Here is a 24,883-nt window from a genome sequence, read left to right as displayed (position 1 = left end):
TGCAGCGCAGAATCAATACCGAAGACGTTTGTTATGGTGACGACAGAAACAGCTTCAGCAACAACCAGGCTAGAGAAAACAAAAGCAGCAGTAGCAATAGTCAAGCTAGAGAAGACAGCAGCAATAGTAGCAGCGGTAGCAGCAGTCTGGTTGGACAAGACAGCAACAGCAGCAGCCAGATTAGAGAAAACAATAGAGCAGCTAGGCTAGAGAAAATAACTGCAGAAGTAGCCAAACAGAGTCCTCAGCATCATTAGTCTGGCTGGAGAAGACAGCAGCAAAGTAGGATCAGATGTTATCTTAATATATTGTGCCTCCCCGAGCACCTCCGTATTGGGCACCTTTGATGAAGAGCCCTCGTACAAGAGTGCTTTGATGCTGAAAGATTCTGTATCCACAAACACTGAGGTACCCTTTCTTTTTTGGGGGTTAAACCCAATTATTTCCCACACTCCAAGTTGTTAGGTAAGACACATATGCAACAATTAGGTATCTTTATTTCGAAACGTTTCGCCTACACAGTAGGCTTCTTCAGTCGAGTACAGAAAAGTTGATAGAAACAGAAGAGACTTGAAGACGATGTAATCAGTCCATCACCCTTGAAGTTTTGAGGTGGCCAGTCCCTCAGTCTGAAGAAGAGTATTGTTCCATAGTCTGAAACAATATGGAGTTGAAGTAACGAACGAACGAACGATAGTTCAGGTAAGATCCCAAATGGGATGAGCGGGGAAGACGGGACAGACGAAGAATAGTGCTAGAGAGGAGTGTTCTTAGTCGTAGAAATAGAGCCAGGGCTTAACCCAGCAGCGAAGGCGATCGTATAGAATCTGGGGCCAAATTTTTTAATCCCCAAAGAACGTGGGTCAGAGAAGGGACCCGTCAGAGAATCCGGTTATTTTATATAGGGTTAGGAGCAGGGTCAATGCGTATAGAAAAGGTTTGTGTTTGGGTTTTTGGGGCTGGGCCCCAAGGGAGAGGTCCAGTAGCCTGTTCCGGTTGCCCGTTTAAAACTGTTTTGTCACTTTTCCCAGATTCAGGGAAAATTTAATTGGGATGAAAAGGGCCCGCTTAGGGTGAAGTCCTCCCATCTGACATCAACAAAAAAAGCGAGGCCTTTTTCCCCCACACGCTGCAGTTTTCAAAGGGGTTTTTTAAAAGGGAAAAAAAGAGGCTAAAAATAAGTTATCAAGGGGCATTTTGGGGTTTGGGAGAGGGAGTTTTTGGCGTTGAGAGGGCAATTTTGTTTAGAGGCCCGAAGGGGCCTTTAGCCTTGCTACCTTGGGGGAATTTTCCGTGTAAACAAAAAAAAGTCAAAATTTCGCCAAGGTCAGTGACAGATTGTGTGATGGGGATGTAAGTGCAGGTGTCAGCTGTTCTGAGCTCGACAGGTAATGGAGGATCACGTTTCCTGTAGTTAAAATATGTAATGCTGGATTTAGCTGCATTGGTTTTGATCCTCCATTTTTGTTCCCAGATGGCTATCCTGTCGACCTCATTTTGTTTTGTGTGTGAGTGTATCTATATTGGCATGAGTCATAAGGTGTGTAATGTCGTCTGCATAGGCTAGTGTGATGGAGTTGTAGTATACAGGTGTTGGAATGTCGTTAGTGTATAAAATGTAGCTGGTAGGGGAGAGGACAGATCCCTGGGGTACTCCAGCATTTAGTGTGAAGTAGTCAGAGTAACAGCCTTGGAATTTGATTCTCATGGTACGGCCGTCTAGGAAGTTGCAGAGAAGTTTACGAGTAGTGAGAGGCAGGTTAAAGCTAGTGCAGAGTTTGTACTTGAGCCCTTCGTTCCGGTGTCAAAAGCTTTTTCAACGTCTTTTGCAACCAGGGCTGTCCTTTTTCTTTGTTTTGTGTTTATGTGGATGTAGTTGAGAATGATGTTAATGACATCCTGTGTGGATCTGTGTGTTCTGAAGCCAAACTGGCCATCAGAAAGTAGAGAATTGTGTTCCAAGGTCTGCGAAGGCGATGTTTGATGAGTTTTTCAAAGAGTTTTCGTAAAGTTTCGAGGAGGCTGATAGGGCGATACTTTCTAGGATCAGAGTGGTCTTTTTTGGGTTTAGGAAGGAGGATAGCAGTAGCAGCTTTGAAGAGGGAAGGGAAGTATCCAGAGGCAAGGGAGGCATTGAGGAGGTTAGGGTAGGCAGTAATGATAGTCAGGAAGGTGTTTTAGGATAATATGGTTTAGGCCAGAGGCACCAGGAGCCTTGGGAAGAAGGTGTCTGAGGAGAGTGTCTGTGTTGGTGAAAGGAGTGTCGAGTTCTTGGGAGGAGGTAAGAGAGTCCAGATGGATGTGGCTATCTGGTGTTGTTTCTTGTGTGTGTGCAGTGTTCCAGTGTTCTATGCTCTGAATGTGTTGAATAACGTTAGGGTGAGGTGGGTGAGGGTGGAAGACGTTCTCCCAGATGTGTTTGAAGATGTTAGTAGCAGCCTGCGGGTCTGAGATGTGTGTGTTGTTGTGGGTGATGTGTTTGAATTTGTTGGTGGAAGTTGTGCCTCTGATTTTTTTGATAAAGTTCCAGAAGGCTTTAGTGTTTTTATAATGCTGTTTGTCCGCTTGTTGTATGAGTTGTGACCAGTGATTGTTGTGGTCTTGGTCTAGGCTGTGTAGAATGTTGTTCCTAAGGTAAGTGAGGTCTAATCGGACTTGATTAAATCTGTGTTGTAGAGGAAGCGGTTGTGGTAGCAGATAATTAATCTTCTTGTTCTGAGTGAGGGTTTGAAGGAATAACGAGTGGTGTGAGTTTTCTTTGGTACTGCGGTGTTGGCTGCTTGTGTAATGGTGTCCTGGATAAGATCAAGTTGAGTATCGATGTCAGAGATAGGTTTGTTGTTATAGTCATAGGTGAGGTTAGTATTGTCTATGTGTTGTTTGAAAACATCCCAGTCAGCGTTCTTGTAGGAGAAGGAAGGTGTGGCTAGGATGAGGATAGGGTTGGGGGGAGATGTGTAAGATGACTGGGATGTCATCAGAGCCTGTAATAGGGCCAGGTGAGATGTAGTGTTGAAATAGAGAGCTGGCTCGGTTTGCTAGAATGATGTCTGGTTTGCCTTGGCCCATGTGGTTGTAGGTGTTGAAGTCTGGGCCGGGATAAATTAGTTGTTTATGGTTTGTGAAGTTGAGTAATTGGTGACCAAGTTGGTTGTTACTGGTGTGATGAAAGGCGGTGTGTTTGGCATTCATGTCAGCTAGTAGGTATGTTGGTGTAGTTGAAGACCAAGGAAAGGTCGTGTATGTTGAGAATAGTGCTTGGGCGAGCATAGGTGGTGAAAAAGATAAAGGGACCAAGGTGGGTGTGCATTCTGACTGCAAGACAGTGTTGGTGAATAAAAGGGCTGGGAGAAATTCGTGTTTTATGTTGGATTTGACAAGGATGGCAACCCCATCGTGGGGATCATAGGAGGACTGTAGTGGATTTGAAGTGACAGGATGGAGCCTTATATACCGCCAGGAGGTGAGATGTAGGCCACTGGTAGAGGTAAGAATGTAGTCGTTGAGAGGTCATGCCCTTCAAATCCAGCCATTCTCACTAGTAGAAGTTGTCCAAGTTGATTTCAGTTCTTTACCAAGATACCCTTGTGTTGCAGTGCCTGACAGAGTGAACATTGAAATGGTATAAAATACCGACAGGTTGTTAGGTAAGACACATATGCAACAGTTAGGTATCTTTATTTCGAAACGTTTCGTCTACACAGTAGGCTTCTCCAGTCGAGTACAGAAAAGTTGATAGAAGCAGAAGAGACTACATTCTTACCTATACCAGTGGCCTACATCTCCTCCTGGCGCTATATAAGGCTCCATCCTGTCACTTCAACTCCATATTGTTTCAGACTATGGAACAATACTCTTCTCGAGACTGAAGGACTGACCACCTCAAAACTTCAAGGGTGATGGACTGATTACATCGTCTTCAAGTCTCTTCTGATTCTATCAACTTTTCTGTACTCGACTGAAGAAGATGAGAGTAAGACACATGTGCAACATCTGGGTATCTTTATTGTAGACGTTTCGCCATCCAGTGGCTTTATCAATACAAATTCTAGGACATAACTTGAAGACAGTAGAACTATGTACAGAAGATGAGGTAATCAGTCCCTCAACCTAGGAGTAGGTGCGAACAGCACCATAGTCGGTGCTGTTCGCACCTACTCCTAGGTTGAGGGACTGATTACCTCATCTTCTGTACATAGTTCTACTGTCTTCAAGTTATGTCCTAGAATTTGTATTGATAAAGCCACTGGATGGCGAAACGTCTACAATAAAGATACCCAGATGTTGCACATGTGTCTTACTCTCATCTTGTCGGTATTATATACCATTCGTACTCGACTGAAGAAGCCTACTGTGTAGGCGAAACGTTTCGAAATAAATATAACTAACTGTTGCATATGTGTCTTACCTAACAACCTGTCGGTATTTTATACCATTTTAATGTTCACTCTCCAAGTATTGTACGACCCTTGCAGGCTTGGCGCATTTACTTGAATACATTCCTGTTGTTAAATTAAAGACTCATACTGGTTCTTCTAATGTTCCAGAGGCAGTCTGTAACTACCAAACATGTTTTCAAACCACGCGATGCTCCAGATAGTTTCTTAAAGTGTAAATACTGAAAAGTTAGGTAGCCAATACCTCGATGGCATAGTATTCAGATGACAGTTGAAGGATTTGGTTTCGGTTCTTGGGCAGGACGATACTTTTGGCCAAGATTTCTTACACTTGCTGCGTCTCTATTCACCTAACAATAAATAGATACATGGATGTGAATCGGCAACTGCTATACTCACATTATTTTTGCTATTGTTTTAAAAACTGGGCTGTTGCTGTTGAAGAGCCTTCAGGAGCCTCCTGCCGCCACAAAGTCACTAATTCTTCGTAACAATTTTTTGGACAGTACAGCTGGCGGAGAAACCAGAACTCTTCATGATGTGTTTTTGTATCAAACGGCATAATTTTCATGTCTGCAACAACATTATTATAACCAAAAAAATGAAGACAAGATTTTGGTGTGAGTCGTTACTACAATTAAACTTGTTTTCACTTTATTATCGCCATTCGAAAACCTGTTCCTATAAATATCAACAACATCATTACCATTATTAATATCTATTTTGAGAGCAATATAAGAAAAGAGGTTTTGAAGGGTGCGTGTAAGCGGGTACTTGAAAGTAAGAAGATAAATAGTATAAAATACCGACACGATGGAAAAATAAATACAAATGCAGTATAATGCAATACTTTAGTGAGAACGTTCCGCCCACACAGTGGGCTTTATCAAGTCACATGAGTATTTGTTAGGTAAGACACATATGCAACAGTTAGGTATCTTTATTTCGAAACGTTTCGCCTACACAGTAGGATTCTTCAGTCGAGTACAGCAAAGTTGATTGAAGCAGAAGATACTTGAAGACGATGTAATCAGTCCATAACCCGATGGTATTTTATTGTTCACTCTGTCAGACACTGCAACACAAGGGTATCTTGGTACAGACTTGGAATCAACTTCAACAACCTCTACTAGTGAGAATGGCTGGATTTGAGAGGGACCTGACCTCTCAACGCCAACATTCTTACCTCTACTAGTGACCTACGTCTCACTTCCTGGCGCTATATAAGGCTCCATCCTATCACTTCAACTACATATTGTTCCAGACTATGGAACAATACTCTTCTCCAGACTGAGGGACTGACCACCTCAAAACTTTAAGGGTGATGGACTGATTACATCGTCTTCAAGTATCTTCTGCTTCAATCAACTTTTCTGTACTCGACTGAAGAAGCCTACTGTGTAGGTGAAACGTTTCGAAATAAAGATACCTAACTGTTGCATATGTGTCTTACCTAACAACCTGTCGGTATTTTATACCATTTTAATGTTCACATGAGTATTTATAGGGTGGTGAGTCAGGTGGAGAATGCTGAATAGGTAAGATCTGAGACGGACCTGTAAGGGACCGCCGAGAATATTTGGAAGGTTGTATATCAGACGGATCCCCTGTGGGACTTGCGGGTGTGTATGTTGTTATGTTGTATAACGATGAAGTTTGATAAATTAGACACATGTGCAACTCTTGGGCATCTTTATTGAGGAAACGTTTCGCCTCACAGTGGCTTCATTAGTCCATACAAAGGAGAATCTTGAAGAACAGGAGAAGAATGAGGTAATCAGTCCCTCAACCTTAAGTCGATGTGGTCAGTCCATCAATCTTGAACAGAATACGGCATACTTGCGGAGAAGGAGCTTATAAACCGTAGGAAGGAGAGGTGCAGCAGTCATAGGTGGTGTCACATTTGTTCAATGTGGAAGTAGGTCGTGCCCAAGAATTAGGCAAGCTAAGAATTCCCAAGTATTAAGATCCCAAGAAGTTGCAGTGTCTGACAGGTTTGTAGATGAATGGTTCAGAGAACCGACATGTTGATAAATTAGACACATGTGCAACTCGTGGGGATCTTTATTGAGGAAACGTTTCGCCACACAGTGGCTTCATCAGTCCATACAAAGGAGAATCTTGAAGAACAAGAGTGCAAGAACATGTGCAAGAGTTGCATATGTGTCTAATTTATCAACATGTCGGTTCTCTGAACCATTCATCTACAAACCTGTCAGACACTGCAACTTCTTGGGATCTTAATACTTGGGAATTCTTCACTTGCCTAATTCTTGGGCACGACCTACTTCCACATTGAACAAATGTGACACCACCTATGACTGCTGCACCTCTCCTTCCTACGGTTTATAAGCTCCTTCTCCGCAAGTATGCCGTATTCTATTCATCTACAAACGATGAAGTTTCTTGGCAGTAGCTTCAGCTATGTTACACAAGACGTTGTTCTGGTTGAAATTGTTACATATACACATAAGTTATGATTCGAAGGTAATGCGGTACTGTGTATTTTCTTCTCTGGCGATAAGTTTTGCGTTTCATTAGTTGATTAAATGGTTATTGAAGTTTCGGTTTCGAACGTAGACGTTCCTTAAAGTGTTCGAACTGTCTGTGTACTGGTTTCCTGAAATACGTTTTGGAAGTCTGTGGACGTTTCGCCCACGTATAATTGGTTGTAATCATTGCAAGGGAATATGTACACCCCAGCAGAGGATTGAACCTTGTTCTGTCCTTACTGGTGATGTCAATGTCCATGATAGTAATGGATGTGGAGGTAAACACTTGGAATGAAGTATTGGAAAAGATGTTGACAACGTGTTTGAAAACGTGTTTGAAAACGTGTTTGAAAACGGAGTTGGTGGGGAAGACTATGTATCTCCTCTCGGCAGTGTCATCTCTGGGTGAGTCAAAGAAGTTATATGCCCGGCGTCTGCATTCTCTAATGCATTTTCCTCGTGCACTCCGAATCAGCAGCAATGAGTTCCTTGAGGAACAATGCTCTCTCATCAAACAGGTATTTTCTAAACATCAATATCCTCGTCACATCATCACAGACATCATCACGGGCATATAACACCTTTAACTCACCCAGAGAAGACACTGCCCAGAAGAGATACATAGTCCTCTCCATCAACTCCCCCCCCTACCCCTCAAGGAAGGTTCCTTGATGTTGGTGAGGGGCTCTTGATTTAGGGAATTGGATCTGTGCTCCAGTTCCCCGAATTAAGCCTGAATGCCTTCCACACCCCCCCACAGGCGCTGTATAATCCTCCGGGTTTAGCGCTTCCCCCTTGATTATAATAATAATAATCCATCAACTCCCTTTCCAAACACGTTTCCAACATGTCTACCTCCACATCCACTACCTGTTGCGGATCATTATATGAATAAGACCCGCGTCAGGAAACACTTGTCCTGTTTCCAGACAAATCTTACCTAACCAGCCCAACTAATTTACACAGATATGTTAAAATTAATATAATGATATTAATGTTATTGTCAATAATAATGCAAATATTAATACAAGTATTAATGTAAGACACATGCAACAGTTAGGTATCTTTATTTCGAAATAAAGATACCTAACTGTTGCATATGTGTCTTACCTAACAACCTGTCGGTATTTTATACCATTTTATTATTCACAAGTATTAATACATTCTTCACATGAATATTGTAAAGCATTAAAAACATTATCATTAATAATATTATTTCCTGTGCTTCTTAAAATATTATTACCAATATTAATACATTTAACGGGAAAAAAATATTAGGGAAGTATTTTCTATTGCCAGTAATAAAAGCGAGAATGATTCATACTAATCTGAAAATAGGAATGATAATGATGATGATTTAACGATTTTGTGGTAATATCAGAAGACCAAAATTAAAACATCGATTTTGTGGTAATATCAGAAGACCAAAATTAAAACATCGATTTTGTGGTAATATCAGAAGACCAAAATTAAAACATCGATTTTGTGGTAATATCAGAAGACCAAAATTAAAACATCGATTTTGTGGTAATATCAGAAGACCAAAATTAAAACATCGATTTTGTGGTAATATCAGAAGACCAAAATTAAAACATCGATTTTGTGGTAATATTTTGTGGTAATATCAGAAGACCAAAATTAAAACATCGATTTTGTGGTAATATCAGAAGACCAAAATTAAAACATCGATTTTGTGGTAATATAAGAAGACCAAAATTAAAACATCGATTTTGTGGTAATATCAGAAGACCAAAATTAAAACATCGATTTTGTGGTAATATCAGAAGACCAAAATTAAAACATCGATTTTGTGGTAATATCAGAAGACCAAAATTAAAACATCGTGAATCATTGATAAAGAAGATCAATGCTGAGGCAGATCAATCTTAAGGTCGATCATTGTTATTGTAGTTTAATGGAAAGTCAGATCGTCTTAAAATTAAAGCTGATTATTCCTAAAGTAGGTCATTGTTAGAGTAAATAATTTATAAAATAGAATGTAGGTCCTTTATTGGCGACGCTTCGCCGACGCGGTGAGTTTTCCAGGTTATATAGTCTGGGTGTGACTATTCACAAATAGGCGCAGAAACTCATTGACAATCTGGAGTATACATACTTCTCTAGACAACAGAGGAAAACTTAACTTGGTTACTTGCAGTCGTCCATCGACTGTGTTACAGAGGTATTCTAGAAGACAGATTTCATGCCATTAATCTTCCAATTTAAACTAAATTAATTTTCCTAACATTTATAATAAGTCAGTGCAATGTGCGTTGAGTAAAATTTATATGTTATAAAGTGCGGTATTCCAGTTCTTAATATTATCCTTCTTTCAAAATTTTAGGCAGTACCTCGGGCAGGGTAACAAAACAAGACGTTCACTGCAACGCTCGTTGATGGTTTGATTATCTGGCCAGAAAGAATTGTAGTTCAGGATAAAGCTCAAGATATATATATATATTTTTTTTTTCAACAAGTCGGTCGTCTCCCACCGAGGCAGGGTGACCCAAAAAAGAAAGAAAATCCCCAAAAAGAAAATACTTTCATCATCATTCAACACTTTCACCACACTCACACATTATCACTATTTTTGCAGAGGTGCTCAGAATACAACAGTCTAGAAGCATATACGTATAAAGATACACAACATAACACTGTTCACATACTCGGATTACATATATATATATATATATATATATATATATATATATATATATATATATATATATATATATATATATATATATATATATATGTAATCCGAGTATGTGAACAGTGTTATTCTTCGTTACTTTGCGTCAAGCAAAAAAATAAAATTGACATATTTTCCTCTAGCTTGCATGCGATGCGATTATTTGAAGAATCGCTGTAGTAAATATTTCTTTTAATAGCAGTGTTATATAATCGAAGACGTAATAAAAGTTAAGCTGTTTTTTTATGCCAAACTAGATCTTATATTTAAATGGTCACTAATAATTTTGAGTAGAATGCATCTACATAACTAGTTAATCATCAGGCCATGTAATTTACCATAATAATCGAGCTTAACTGCGTTTAATTCGTTTTGGGGAACAATTCCTATAGTCAGCCATGAATTTTGGTGGTTTGTTTTTGTCCATAATGCAATAAAGTGATGTGGTATGAAGTCAGTCAAACTGGTGGTCAGTGAATGAAAAATTGATTTTTGGGCTGAATACAGGCGTTTGAAGGCTCAAAAACGAGGTAAAGATTACTTAAACATTTCGTATATCAACGTTCCCCGAGAGTGCATATGCTGTTGATACGGCTGCAACAGCACAAGGCTCTTCAATATAAAGCAACTTAACACGTGGTGACATACCACAAGAAAAAAATGGGGCAATATAAGAAAAGAAAACATTGCACAAGACAACATAGAACAGTAAACACTAGACAACATAACACAAAACAGTCCTCAGACAGCAAAACACAAGATAACATAGGTCAAGGTGACATAGCACATAACACCAAACATCAATGCATCACATATCAATATGATGGTGCAGTTAAAGAAATGATTTCACAGCAAGAACACTAATTCCCTCTGTGAGATAATTTGATTCTTCTGGTGGACGGGTCTTTTAGTGCGAAGCTCTCCAATTAACCTTGTTACTCTGAGTGGACTGAGCCTACCTGGAAGATTGTTTTCATGCTGAGCTCTGTGAGAAGCCTTGTTACTATGCTCACTGAGCTTAGCTGGAAGATTGTTTTGATGCTGAGCTCTGTAAGAAGCCTTGTTACTATGCTCACTGAGCATAGCTGGAAGATTGGTTTGGTGCTGAGATCTGTAAGGAACCTTGTTACTTTGAATGAACAGGACTTAGGGTCCGGAACAATCCATCAATGCCTGCTGCCTTCCGCCTCTTCCTGGGTCAGACTAGGGTCCTTCTCAGCAAGAAACTAATTGTTGGTCTTTACGTCGTGTAATTAAGAGAGCATAAAACGTTCTGCCGGATATGAGGATCAGCGAATGCTAATTACCCTAAAACTGACGAAAAGCAGATATTTTGCAACAGCTGTTTATGCATCAGTTTGATATTAACATTTAAAATGCAGTATACAGGCATGGTCCGATCTATTTTCAAAGCTAATCATCTGGTGGTTATATCTGGTGGATATTTCTTATATTTAATTACCACAACTTCAAGCAGTCACACGTTCCTCTAGACAACACCTATTATTGTAATCGAATGTATTTTAATATTTAGTTTAGTTCTTGTCAATAGTTTCACTAATTAATTTCAATTTATTTGGATACAGAAGAGGCGTAATCCTTACAGGTATGGGTATAAAGAACCAATTTCCAGCACCTCTGTATATTTGTTTTTTTGTAGCCATTACAGATATTTGTTATGTCAGTGTTATATATGTGCTTAAGTTTATCGTTATTGAATGTTATTTAACTTTGTTTAATAATTATTTGATTTATCATTAAGTGTTCTCGTATTCGAAAATATATATTTCACGTAAGTCTACAATTTGTAATCCCAAGCGGCATAACTCTCTGATTATATATATATATATATATATATATATATATATATATATATATATATATATATATATATATATATATATATATATATATATATATATAACAACACTGGGACTAGCCGGGGGATCGAACCTGTGTTGTTTTAGCCCGCCTCATGTTGAGCGAAAATTCACGACGCTCTAACCCACGGGTCCATAAAATCCTACAAAGATCAAGCACCCAACAGAGCTAGGTGTTGTGATCTTTTGAGCATTGTATGGTCCAGTGGGTTAGAGCGTCGTGAATTTTTACTCACCATGAGGTGGGCTAAAACAACGCGGGTTCGAGCCCCCGGCTAGTCGCAGTGTTGTTATTGATTAAATACAACTTGTTCGTGGTTACAATAGATAAAACTGGTCAATTAGCAAGAATTCATTTAAAATTAAGTAGTTTCTAAATTTTCTCATGTACTTTTAAAGATATATTTTTCCATTTATGTTTATGTAAAAGTAATAATTTTGTACCAAAAGAACCTTAAAAAACTTACCTAACCTTATAAAAAGCGCAATTTAGTTTAGCCTAAACCAACTAAATATATTTTAGATAAGTTTACAATAATTTAATGATACACAAGCACAATGAAATGTATTTTTTCTTTTGGTTCAGAATGATTTTTGCAAAATTATTGCATACACAAATTTTCGCTTGCCTTATTCGGCAAGAAAAGCGCTGGTATTTAAGTCAAAATCGCAAGTTTTACCTATTCGGCATGATATATATATATATATATATATATCCCTTTCAGGGTCCGTCCCGTAGATCTACGGCTTTACGTTCAGGGTCCAAACCGTAGATCTACGCCATGAGCTCAGCTCACTCTGATAAACTGTGAGTGGTACATTTGGGCCTAGATATGAGAGAATACACCTATGTGGTATGTGTGCACCACATAAAACAGATCCTGCAGCACACTGTGCATAATGAGAGAAAAAAAATGAAATCATGATTTTTCGATTAAAACAGCAACTTTGCAGTGTTTTTTCGTATGTTTTTTATAGTTGTATTTGCGATTTCTTGGTCTCATTTGATAGAATGGAAGACATATTACAGAAATAGAGATGATTTTGATTGGTTTTAGCATTGGAAATGGCTTGAAACTGAGCTCAAAGTAGCGGAAATGTTAAATTTTTGCCGATATTCAAGAGTAAACAAACGACCTCACACATCTAATACACGTCAGCTGGTGGGTCTAATATACATTCACAAATAGGGTGATGATATTTATACAATTATTACAGTATTGCATAACAGTAAATCTTCTATTTTTTGGTGTGAATAAAAATTCATTATGTGAATAAAAAATCAAAATGGAATTTATTTGTAAAGCCTCAAAACATAACTAATGAACAGAGGAAATGTTAGTTTAGTGCCAGGAATGCCTACATTGTTCATTCTGGACCCTATTTTGAAATTGGAATATTTTGAACTTTGTGTTAAATTGGCCAAATTAACAATTTCCGATCACTTTATTTTGTAGTTGAAACAGTTGACTTGGCGATTTCACCTGTCCTTCTTCCTCTCTTATCACTAGCAACTCTGTTGATCCACATGATATTAGCATTCATACCGAGGTCTCGTTGCCACTAATATATTTCAATATATGTTATAGTCAAAAATATGTTCTACTTCAATATTTACAACTACAAATGTTATACCAAACCTAACTAAAAAATCAGTAGTTATAAGTTAATTTTAAGGTTTCCCCAAAATGCTCTACATAACGAGGAACTTTTTATAAATTAATCCTATATCAGTTCTATACTATACCGAACTTTATAAAAATGAACTTTGTCACTGTCATTGTTGAAGTTGTTGTAACTAAGGTAGGCAGACTTTTTCCAAAATGTCTAGTTGCAATAAATAGGTAAATCTGATTGAAAAAGTAGTGAAAGCTATCTGTTGTAAGAAGAAAGGCTGGAGATGATACTGCTAATTGTGAATAAACGATATGGGTTGTAATGTACCGTCATCACTACGGTTTGTTTACTTACATGATGAGTGCCGTTGAAAAATAAACTCGTCCCACGGGAAAATCTATGTAAGATTTTCGTTATTTTTTTTCTGAGCAGAACGTGGCTAGGCTGCATCTCTAATGAAGGAGGGATCTGTGAGTAGCTTATTATTTGTGTGTTTTCATGAATGTATTCAAAGAAGTACCAGATGGAGTCTAAGAAGTGAATGGTTGGAGTGGATTGTTAGGATGAGTGGAGTGACCCCTAGCCGATACATGTTGTGAAGACAGGGGTGGCTACAGTGTGGTCACAGCACCTGCCCTCTTGACACCTCCTAGCTATCGTGATGGATGTAGCTTTTAACTGTAATTACAGATAAAGAAGGATAAACATTGCCCCCTGCGATCTGCTGAACTATCACCTCATCTCTCGATTCTCGAAGTCGCCTGACAACTCACTAATTTCTTATCCTTGTAATAATCAATGCTGAATTACTACAGACGTTATAGCGAGTTCTCTAGCTATAAATAGTAGTATGTATAACTTTTGAAACAAAGTGTTTACGTGTTTAGAGTTTTTATCTCGTTAAAAAATCTGTATGCATGAAGATAAGGAGAGATAAGGTACTGCTGTTAGATCCTCATCGGCAAGGATTAATGTATTAGGCTCTTGAACAAACAGACAAGTTTCAGAACCAGCTTTCAGTGGGACAACGTCTCGTTCTGTGTAGATCTTTATCAAGTCACAAGAGAAGCGTTGTCCCAATAAAAGTTTGTTCTGCAACTTACGTTTTTGTCTTCATACATGTCAATTGTAAAGACAATAATGTTTCTGCTTTTTCCTCACCTCTCACCGACAGCCATGGCCTCTGCTGTTAGATCTCAACAAATCTCGTGCGCATCTGGCATCACTGTGGTGCAGCGAAATTTAACGAGACATCAAAGATAGAAACTCAGGGACGATGTACTGTATATTATCCACCTAGGCACGAGTCACTGTGGGGGATGGAACATCGCCAAAGTCGTTGAGGGTGGGAGATATCATGGACGTCCCTGGCAGTGGGAGACATCAGGAGTGACCTGACATTATCAACACCATCTGCCCTCATTCATCTACTTGCCGCCCCACTGCCTTCTTAGGCCTCCAGCCTTCCTATTATTCTGTCGTCCATTTGAATTTCTGAATGGGAAAAAAACTGCTATGAAACTCCACAAAACCCTTGAGTGTAGATTCACATGTCTTAACACTCAAACAACCTTTCTGAATTGTTAATAAAATTTTCAATATGTATTGCTGCAAGTTCGTCTTAGTGCTCAGTGAAGCATAAATTTTACAGTAATTGTATTTTCCCGAGCAAGTATATGTGCATACATATATTTACTTGAACGTGTTACTTTTTAAACTTAATTGTCTGATAACGTGATAATTTATTTCATTAAACGTCTTGAATCTTTTCGTTTTTGTTATCTAGTTAAGATTTACACCTTTGCTGGGGATGAGTTCAGTCCCGGCAAATGTAAAGTATTAAAACTGTGCGCTGTGGAAACGATCAGAGACAAAATATCACATGGTAGGACGTAACCCAAGATGACAACAAGGTAAAAAAATGGATCTGAGAGAAGATATGCTCAACCTGTTCTCCTAAGTGTATATAAATATAATAATGTATGTAAAAGTTGGTGAAACCTAAAGCTGTCTTCATGAACATATATATAAGGATTCATTCTGTCTTCTTCACCACATATGCAAAATATTTTCCACTACCTTCTTTCTTCCTCTCTTTGTCCCGTCCCTGTCCTCCTCTCCTATATATAATGGCTCCCTCATCTTCGTGTGTTAGTGTGATTTGTTAGTGGTCCAAGTATGACCGAAACGTCGTCATAAGCTTTGAGAATTAAAGTAGTCAGTCACACACACACACAAAGTTCAAGGATAAATGCCCTCGCTGCTTCTCTGTGAAGATTCATAATATCTTATGTGATTAGTGTGTTGACGTTTTAAGGACCACGCAGGTGAGGGCTACTGAGACTATCTCGGTATATCTCCTCACCTCTCCAGGCTGCTCCCACCCATGTCTGCACCCATCTTACCTGCTTCACTTTTCTTCATATCATGTAAAATGAACGTATGCAGCCGCTCTGGCTGTGACACTAACTCTATTATATCTTTCAGGAAGAAGATAACATTGAGACAGATTGGTCAGTAGACTTCCTTGGTAAATTAAAGTGTTGTGTGAGGCACAGCACGGAGGTGGACCAGGGACCAAACATGTCGCCTAGCGAGACTGATGATTCGAGATGTTGGTGATAGTGAGGATCTGAGTCGTGGCTGATATGGGACACCAGACCTGATGCAACTGAGATAACACCTTACCTCCCTCACTAACGTCGGCAAATTAGCAATCCTTCTGCCATCCTCGGGATAGAAATAGTGTTCACTTTGTTTTCGTTTAGCATTTTTAAGCATTGGATTTGTGTTAATTATTATCAGGGCTGATGTATTAAAGACTGGTTTGGAAGGCCTCATCGGCTTCTTAAATACAAAAACAAAGTGAATTCTGTACACAATTTTCATAAAACATTTCATCTTGCTTGACTAGTCTCTGTGTGCGATTGTTGTTGTCCTCCCCTGCCATACCACTCGTGGATATAAACCATACTGGTGACAATTTTAGAGACTGTTGCTGTCCATGTCTTGTGTCGACTGGGACCACCCTCGTGGCAAACTTCTTCAACTACTGTCGACTTCAGCCGGCATATAAATATTTACAGCACAATAGAAACTTGTGTTACTCGGATTTAAGTGCTCTCATAAATAATGCTACATTTTGGACTATTTTTTAAATATAAATCGATTTTAGTCGGTATAATTCAGTAATATTCTCTTTCTATTTAGTTTGACAACACTTCCAATACGCGTGCTGAAGAAAAAAAAATAAATTTATGAAGTTAATCTCAGGAGATATTTGCGCATGCATTTTAAATCTTACCTTCAAGCTAAGCCTGGTGTATTTTATCCTCTATTAGGCAGTACTAAATATTTTTACACCTGTTAATGTCATTAGGTTAGATCTAAGCTTCGTCCAGTGTCGCTATGCACTCATACTTCCACAACTCACTTGCAACATAAAGCAACAGCTTTGTGACAGTGGTCAGGCGCTCGTGAACGTCCCTTAGCAGTGGTCAGGCGCTCGTGAACGTGCCTTAGCAGTGGTCAGGCGCTCGTGAACGTGCCTTAGCAGTGGTCTGGCGCTCGTGAACGTGCCTTAGCAGTAATATGGGGCTCTTGAACGTGCCTTGGCAAAGGTCTGGTGCTCGTGAACGTGCCTTGGTAGTGGTCTGGTGCTCGTGAACGTGCCTTGACAGTAGTATGGCGCTCGTCAACGTCCCTTAGCAGTAATCGGGCGCTCGTGAACGTGCCTTGGCAAAGGTCTGGCGTTTGTGAACGTGCCTTGACAGTGGTCAGGCGGTCGTGAACGTGCCTTGGCAGCAACTTGTAAATGTTACTCGTAAAGATTTTTGTGGACACAAATCCTGATGATTTCATTTTGTATTTGCTGGAACTCTGTCAAACTTATTTACGTAATTCCTGATCTACATTGATTTGTTTTTGTGTGTAAACGCTATGGTATTTATTTTCTTAATGTGATAAACCGCTCTTTTCTTACGCAGGATTTAAACCTTGATGTTTTTATCTTAAGCGATAAATTATTACGAAAATAATTCAGTTTTCTGATCTATTTTTTTTGATACATAAACATAGTACACTAGTTTGACAGTATTATCTGTAGCATACAATATATGTTTTTGCTACGAATGATTAGCATATGAATGCCTTATTTGTAGGTCTTCTGGGTCTCCCTGTAGCTGGTGGCTCCACCCCCTTGCATCTTCAGAGTATGGCAAGTAGGTGTCTGCCAATGTGGTGGCACAGGTGTAGTCCCAGGTAAATCTGCTTACCCTCTTTCCAGGGTAGCATAGTGGCTCCATCATGACACTTTTGACTTCCGTCAGACCTCTGTACTCGGGGTTCCCGTTGAGCTGGGCAACGGGCTGTGGCGAGGCTTCTCTTTATGATGTCATTGACCTCCTCATGCCTGGCATACTTCCCTTCTGATGTGTGGCACACGAGACCATGACGTCCGAATTGATCAGCCGTCGCCCTGCCGCAAATACACCTATTTTCGGTGAGAATGGGGGCGGCTAGGCGAAGAGCAACATGAATCCGAATGGCCTGTGGGTCGAGTCGAGAGCCCATAGAGGAATTGGGAACAGCCGAAAGGAAATCTGAATGTGGTGCCTTCACCGCTAGGAGACGAGCTTTGTTATTTCCTGAAGCGTTGGTGAGCACTGTGTTGGCGATTTTTTCCATGATCGGTTTGTCTCAGTGAGACTGTCTGTGCTTTTTGGAAGGAGTTGATCTACTGGAGGAGTCGGCAAGGGTGTCCGACCACACGGCTGCTTCAGTAAACCTGGGGTCTTGAGCTCCTACCGCACCTCTCAAGCGTTCGGGGACAATCTCCTTGACTAGTCCACTGGAAGCCAAACACGAGGACAGAAATGCAGGTAATACCTGCGTTGTTTTGCGCGCCCCTATACCTCCCAGTCGCACTGAGAGAGTTGCCTGATCCCATTGGTGGTCTTTAAGTAACAGATTCAGTGTCCTTCAAGATTAATCTCAGGAGCGAGTCATATTCGTTGAGTGTTGGGTTGTCTAAAGAGGGAGCGCACCTCAGGAAGTGAGTCTCGGGATAGTAAGACAACTTGTGAGGAGATACAGGGGATCATGGGCATCAAGATCTCTTATTCTCTCTTCCATTATCTTCAGGTCATTCAGTTTGTCCTTGAGGACTGTGTCGATGGCCTGATGACCCAGCGATGCTCTCAAGAGGATGATCTTGAAAGTAGTGGTAGTAGAGGCTTCAGGGAGGGTTGTTGGTACAGCTCTGATTATTTCCTGGTTCGTTGTGATGATTTCATACTTGGAGGGATTGAGGATGAGTCACAAGGCTTTTCCCTGTGTCTTTACCAGTTGTAGGTCCTCTAGCAGGGACTCAACACCTGCCAGAGTGCCTTAATCCAGGTACCAGATGTTGAGCTCGCTGAGCAGGCTGGAAGTTAGTTCTCTTACCGCCAAGCAGAAAAGAAGTGGAACGAGTGGATCACCCTGCTGAACACCCTCTGATGAAGGAATTTCACGTTCGCCAAACAAAAGAATTGAGGGTTTGCTGTAGCTAGCTGAAATAAAGGAAAAACGACTGGGGAACCGATCCCGAACGGCTGGCAAGACCACATCTCTTCACAATATCAAAAGTTTTTCTAAAGTCAAGTTTGACTATGGCCTTGTCTTCTGGTAGGTCCCTGATGTAGGCCCTTGCTGCATGAGCTACGGCTTCACTGCCTTAAGGGACCCCAAAGCCCAGTTGGTGTGGCTGGAGTAAACTGGCAGCTTCTAGGCGAATGTTTCTTACTGCTGCTTTGGCAACGAGACGGAGAAGAGTTTTACCAACAGAAATGGGTCTGATTCCCCATTCCTTCATCAAAGTGCATAGTGAGGCTCCAAAAAAGAAAGGTTTAATTTCTTCTGGGCGCTTCTTTTTGATTATAATAATAATAAATTTCTTCTGGGATTCGCCCAGCCAGGCAGTTGTTAACGAAGGTTGTTAATTCGGAGAGAAGAATTGATGCAGATGCGCCGAGTAGATTTGCCATCTCTTTGGGGTGTTGTGATCGAATTCCAGTGTAACCTCCTGTAGATCTTGCTGGTAGTGACACACACACACACACACACACACACACACACACACACACACATATATATATATATATATATGATATATATATATATATATATATACGCCTATATAATGTATATATATATATATATATATATATATTTTTTTTTCAACAAGTCGTCCGTCTCCCACCGAGGCAGGGTGACCCAAAAAGAAAGAAAATCCCCAAAAAGAAAAAACTTTCATAATCATTCAACACTTTCACCTCTATAGCTGGAATGGGGATCCTCATCCTCAGAGAAGTCAATAAACGTGCCTCAGGGAAAACTCAAGGTTCTCCCCGGAGCTGTTTGAATATTTTCTTCTACCACCCCCTATATATTTTATATTCTATGTGAACATATAGTAATAAACAGAATACATTTACAGAAAAACACAAACATGCATACAATTTTACAGTGCATGAAAGATCATGAATTTCCTCCAGCTCCTCCGAAGCCGGACGCGAGCCAAGTATGCAGCAAGCATTTCCCCTTTGGATGGTAACGCTGAGGCGCTGGAACATATATATCACAGTAAACAGGTGATTTCATAATATGCATTATTATTATAATCAAAAAGAAGCGCTAAGCCACAAGGGCTATACAGCAAAATATGCAAAACAACCACTGTGAAAGAATAGAGAAATTATCAAGGATAATGTGAGTAGTCACGAAAGAGCTTGGAATTTCTCTATTCTTTCACAGTGGTTGTTTTGCACATATATATATATATATATATATATATATATATATATATATATATATATATATATATATATATATATATATATATATATGCCGCCACTCCCTCACACACGTACCAAAACAAAAACACATACGACGAGAGATTATAATATATATATAATTGCACACTTACTGAGGTTTTAATACTTGGTGCTGCGTCCTTTACGCTTAATCACGTCCCTCAGCCGTGTAGGAAGACTCTCACACAAATTCTTGAGGGTTTGGGCCCCTCAAGGAAGGTTCCTTGATGTTGGTGAGGGGCTCTTGATTTAGGGAATTGGATCTGTGCTCCAGTTCTCCGAATTAAGCCTGAATGCCTTCCACATCCCCCCCCCCTCAGGCGCTGTATAATCCTCCGGGTTTAGCGCTTCCCCCTTGATTATAATACTAATAATAATTGAGGGTTTGGGGAAATATATTATTCCATGCCTCATATAGAGCAGCATCCAGCCGCGGAATGGAACTGATATCCTTGCTCAGTAAACTTCGTTTCACTATTGACCAGAAGTTCTCAATAGGGTTTAGGTCTGGGGAATTGCCTGGCCAGTCATTAAAGAACCTCACTTCACAGTCCTTAAGCCACTGAACTACAGATTTCGCGGTATGACCCGGTGCACCATCCTACATAAAAACCGTAGCCCCACACTTGTCAAACGCCTCAGGTAAACTGTCAGACAGCAACTTCAGGTAATTATACTAGTTCATATACTGGTTTTTAGGAAGTACATTGAGTTCACCAACACTGAGCACTGAAACACCCCAAATCATGAGCGAGTCTGCCTGTTTGGTGGTCCCACAGGTGTAGCGTTGGTCTAGTGCGTCACTACCTCTGGGCCTGTACACGTGTCCCCCACGATTACAGGTGACGGTGAAGGTTACTTCATCACTCCAAAGTACTTCAGACCACTGTTGAAGATTCCAGTGAAGATATCTTTTTGCATAATCCTAAGTTTCTTCTGTGGCTTGGAGAGGATCGGTTTCTTAACCTGGCGGTGACTACTGTAGCCCAATTCTGACACACGTCTGTTAATAGTTCTTACAGACACCTCTGAGAGAAGATGTGGGTTCTTTTCTTTCAATTCTCTAGCAGTTATCTTAGGTGTACTCTTTAACTACTGCTTTAACACAGTTAAGGTATGAGCAGATGTCTTCTTGGAGGGGCCAGACCGAGGTTTGCCAGACAGTAACTGGACATCACCACCAGCCTTTAAACTCGACACCCAGTTCCTCACTGAACGCCCACAAACACCAACATTCTCCGCTATTTCTTTCGTCTGGTGCCCAGCATTGTGAAACTCTATAATTTAAGCTATAGTTTCAGGTGTTAAAGACTTCCTTTTACTCATAATCAAACATTTGTAGCCCCAAAGCCAAAGGGAACACCGGACAAAAGATGGGGCGGATGAAAGACAAAAGAGCAACACTTCCTCTCACCATGGCAGCCACGTGAGCACTGATGAGTCACTGTGGAGTGTGGCGGCAGGCCGTGACGTCATAACTGCTACCCGGCATAATGCACTGATGAGAAAAGACCCCCCTTGTATGGTAGGCCTTTGATTTTCGTCACGGCATTATGCAAGCACGCTCATCCGGCGTAATGCCGTAACTAGCACTATATATATATATATATATATATATATATATATATATATATATATATATATATATATATATATATATATCGTGCCGAATATGTAAAACTGGTCAATTAGCAAGAACTCATTTAAAATTAAGTTCATTCTGAAATTTTCTCTGATACGTTTATAGATATGTTTTTTTCAGTAATGTTAATGTAATTTTTTTTAATTTTGCACCAAAAGAATCTTAGAAAACTTACCTAACCTTATTATAACAAGAGCATTCCATTTTAGCCTAACCCAACTAAATATATTTTAGATTTGTTTACAGTATTTAATACTAAACAAACACAGTGAAATATTTTGTTTTCGTTAGGTTCAGAATGGTTTTGGAGAAATTATTGCTTACACAAATTTTCACTTGTCCTATATGGCAAGATGAACGTTGCTATTTAAGCCAAGATCGCAAGTTCTGCCTATTCGGCACGACATATATATATATATATATATATATATATATATATATATATATATATATATATATATAATATATATATATATATATATATATATATACAATGTATATATATATGTGTAGTGTCACCTAAGTGTAAGTAGAAGTAGCAAGACAAAATTGAAATCTTATATGTTTATGAAAAAGCACACCAGCAATCCTGAAAAATCATGTAAAACAGTTACAGGCTTTCGTTTTACACTCACTTGGCAGGACGGTAGTACCTCCCTGGGTGGTTGCTGTCTACCAACCTACTACCTATATATATATATATATATATATATATATATATATATATATATATATATATATATATATATATATATATATATATATATATATATATTACCAAGAATATGTACATAAAATATAAGTAGGATATAACAACAGGGAGAGAGTCACTGAAAAATTAATAACATGCCCCCAAATACAGCAAAAGACAGCAAAAAGGAACAAAAGAGAAAGCGGACAAATGAATTCCAAATAAAAAAAAGCGGGTCTAAGTACGGGATATACCTTATCTCATTTCAGCAAGTCAGATTATTACCTTATCAAGAGGAAAATCTAGAAGCTTATATGTGCTGGTGAAAATAAGCGGTTACAAGTCAACCGGTCACAGTTCACTAGGCCACAAGCTATGTGGCCCTCGTAGCCATGTCGTGTTGTCTCTTCAGCCTCATTATTAAGATGGTTTTGTGGAAATAAAAAAAATGAAATTTTCAGAAATGCCTGGCTGGAAATATTGCAAACCAGCATTTATGTAAGAAAATTACCATTAATCTTTTAATACTATGAATCATTCCCATCATAAATTCTTTATTTCGAGATGCTTATCTAAATATGCGTGTGTGGACAGAGATACGTTGAGTGTAGCTACGAAGTAAGTATCAGAGGAACAATATATTCTCACTTCGTGCGCAATTAACGTGGACGCTTTTTCTATTATCCCCAGAGCAGTTTCTTCCTGTTCACTGGAATGGCTGCATCAGACTACAAAGCAAAATATTTTCTCGTATATTAATATGAGTTGTAATTAGTGATAGCGGGCAAGACACGCAGTCACCTGTATCTTCGATAATAATGCTTCAGATGTTGTGGCTTCTATAATCTGGACTTACAGGTGTGGTGCAACCTGCTTACCTGGAACTTTGTCCGGCTCCAGCGTCTTATCAGATTGTTATCTAAATTTGACCCCAGTCGCCTTTACACCTGCTGCGCTTAAATCCAGCTACATTTGACACTTGTTATTGATTCCTCTTGTTGGTTTTCTTGCTGTGTGGTGCTCTTGACCCCTGCTAGCTGTGTCTCTACTGCTGAGGCTATTGACTTTAGCTACTGCTGGTTGTGAAATTCTCCTTCTTCACCTGGTGGCGCTATTGTCCTTGCTGCTATTGTTATTGATTCCTATCGCTCTTACTATTACTGACTGTTACTGTTACTGATGGTGCTATTGATGCCTAATGAGGCTGCTGCTGGTCTTCACTACGTCTGCTTTAGTCTTTTTGCAATGTGGGTTTTTCTGCTGCTGCTCCTGCTACTGTTGCTGCTGTTGTTGCTATTTCTGCTGTTACTGCTGCTGTTGCTGCTATTGGTGCTGCTACTGATGCTCATGCTAGTGCTGCTTCTTTTGGTGCTCCTTTCGTCGATGCTGTTGCTGATTTTGCTGTTGCTGTTACTGATGCCGTGTTTGCGTTGGTGCTTCTGTTGCTACTTCTGCTTATGTTGCTGCTAATGCTTTGGGTGTGGCTGTTGCTGCTGTTAATACTTTTGTTGCTGCTGCAGTTGAGGCTTCTTTAGCTTTTGACCTTTTAACTACTGCTGCTTTTATGTTGCTGCTGTTCTTGCTAAAGATGCTGTTCTTTGTTATTGTTTCTACTGCTGTTATGCTGTTTCTGTTGTTATTTTTGCTACTCTTACTGGTGATGTACTCCATTACAGGTTCTTTGTATTCTGTTGCTGTTTTTTTGTTGCTGCTCTTGCTGTTATTGCTGTTCATGATAAATGTTGTATTTTGTGGCAGCTTCGTTTAATCAATGGTTATCAAAAATTAACTTTTTTCCTATTCTTTATTTCATATTTTTTTTTCGTTTCTCTCATATGATTTATATAGTTTTTCTTTTCATTATCTTTTAATGGCGAGGGTGATTTTAGATTATTATTATTATTATTATTATTATTATTATTATTATTATTATTATTATTATTACTTCATAGGTAAGCACTCAACCCGTCAAGGTGAAATTATCGCCTGTGGAAAGGGGGACAATCAGGTTTGATCCGAGGAATGACAGGGTAGTTCAGATTCCTTGGCTCAAGAATATTTCAGGAGAATCGAGGCAACATCATACCTTCCCTACCTCCTCCTGGAAGGCACCGAACTGACAGGTTATGGAAAGCAAGCCCTTACGGAGGTCTAGCACTGATGCAGCACTAAACACATTGTCAAAATGGGTTAAAAGTCTACATGAGGAGGTATGCTGGTTAATGTATAATAAGGCTGACTGAAGTCAAGCCGTTTAGGACATCAGATAAGAAAATGAATTATATTAAAAGGACTTACCTTGACAAACCTTTTTTTTTATATGATTTTTGACGCGAATTTGGCTCGCTCTGATTATTCGTAAACAGAAGTTTAGGCAATTAGTCAGTATTTTCATACGTCAAAAATGGCTATTGCTTTTCAATCACCTCTTAAAATCTACACCTCTTAAAATCTACGATAGTTAACATAACTCACGAAATCGTAATGACACGATTGCAAACAAACCATACCACGGGTGGGGATAGAACCCGCGATGGTCTGGAGTTTTGAGACTCTCTGATCGTGGGTTCTTTCCCCGCCTGTGGTATGGTTTTTTCTACGATAGTTCTTATTCTAGT

At 39.5% G+C, this 24,883-nt stretch overlaps 1 long non-coding RNA gene across 1 annotated transcript in view; it reads left to right on the top strand.

The window, feature by feature from the left end:
- The window catches only part of LOC128693327 (uncharacterized), a 99,926-nt gene extending 83,534 nt beyond the window's left edge, over positions 1 to 16,392 (top strand). The window contains exon 3 of the long non-coding RNA XR_008407705.2: positions 15,566 to 16,392. This is a non-coding gene — a long non-coding RNA (uncharacterized lncRNA). The remainder of the gene's footprint in view (positions 1 to 15,565) is intronic.
- The last annotated feature ends 8,491 nt before the right edge of the window (positions 16,393 to 24,883 follow it).

This window comes from Cherax quadricarinatus, chromosome 90, assembly GCF_038502225.1.
Source record: "Cherax quadricarinatus isolate ZL_2023a chromosome 90, ASM3850222v1, whole genome shotgun sequence".
Taxonomy (NCBI): domain Eukaryota; kingdom Metazoa; phylum Arthropoda; class Malacostraca; order Decapoda; family Parastacidae; genus Cherax; species Cherax quadricarinatus.
This window is presented reverse-complemented; position numbering and strand designations above follow the sequence as displayed.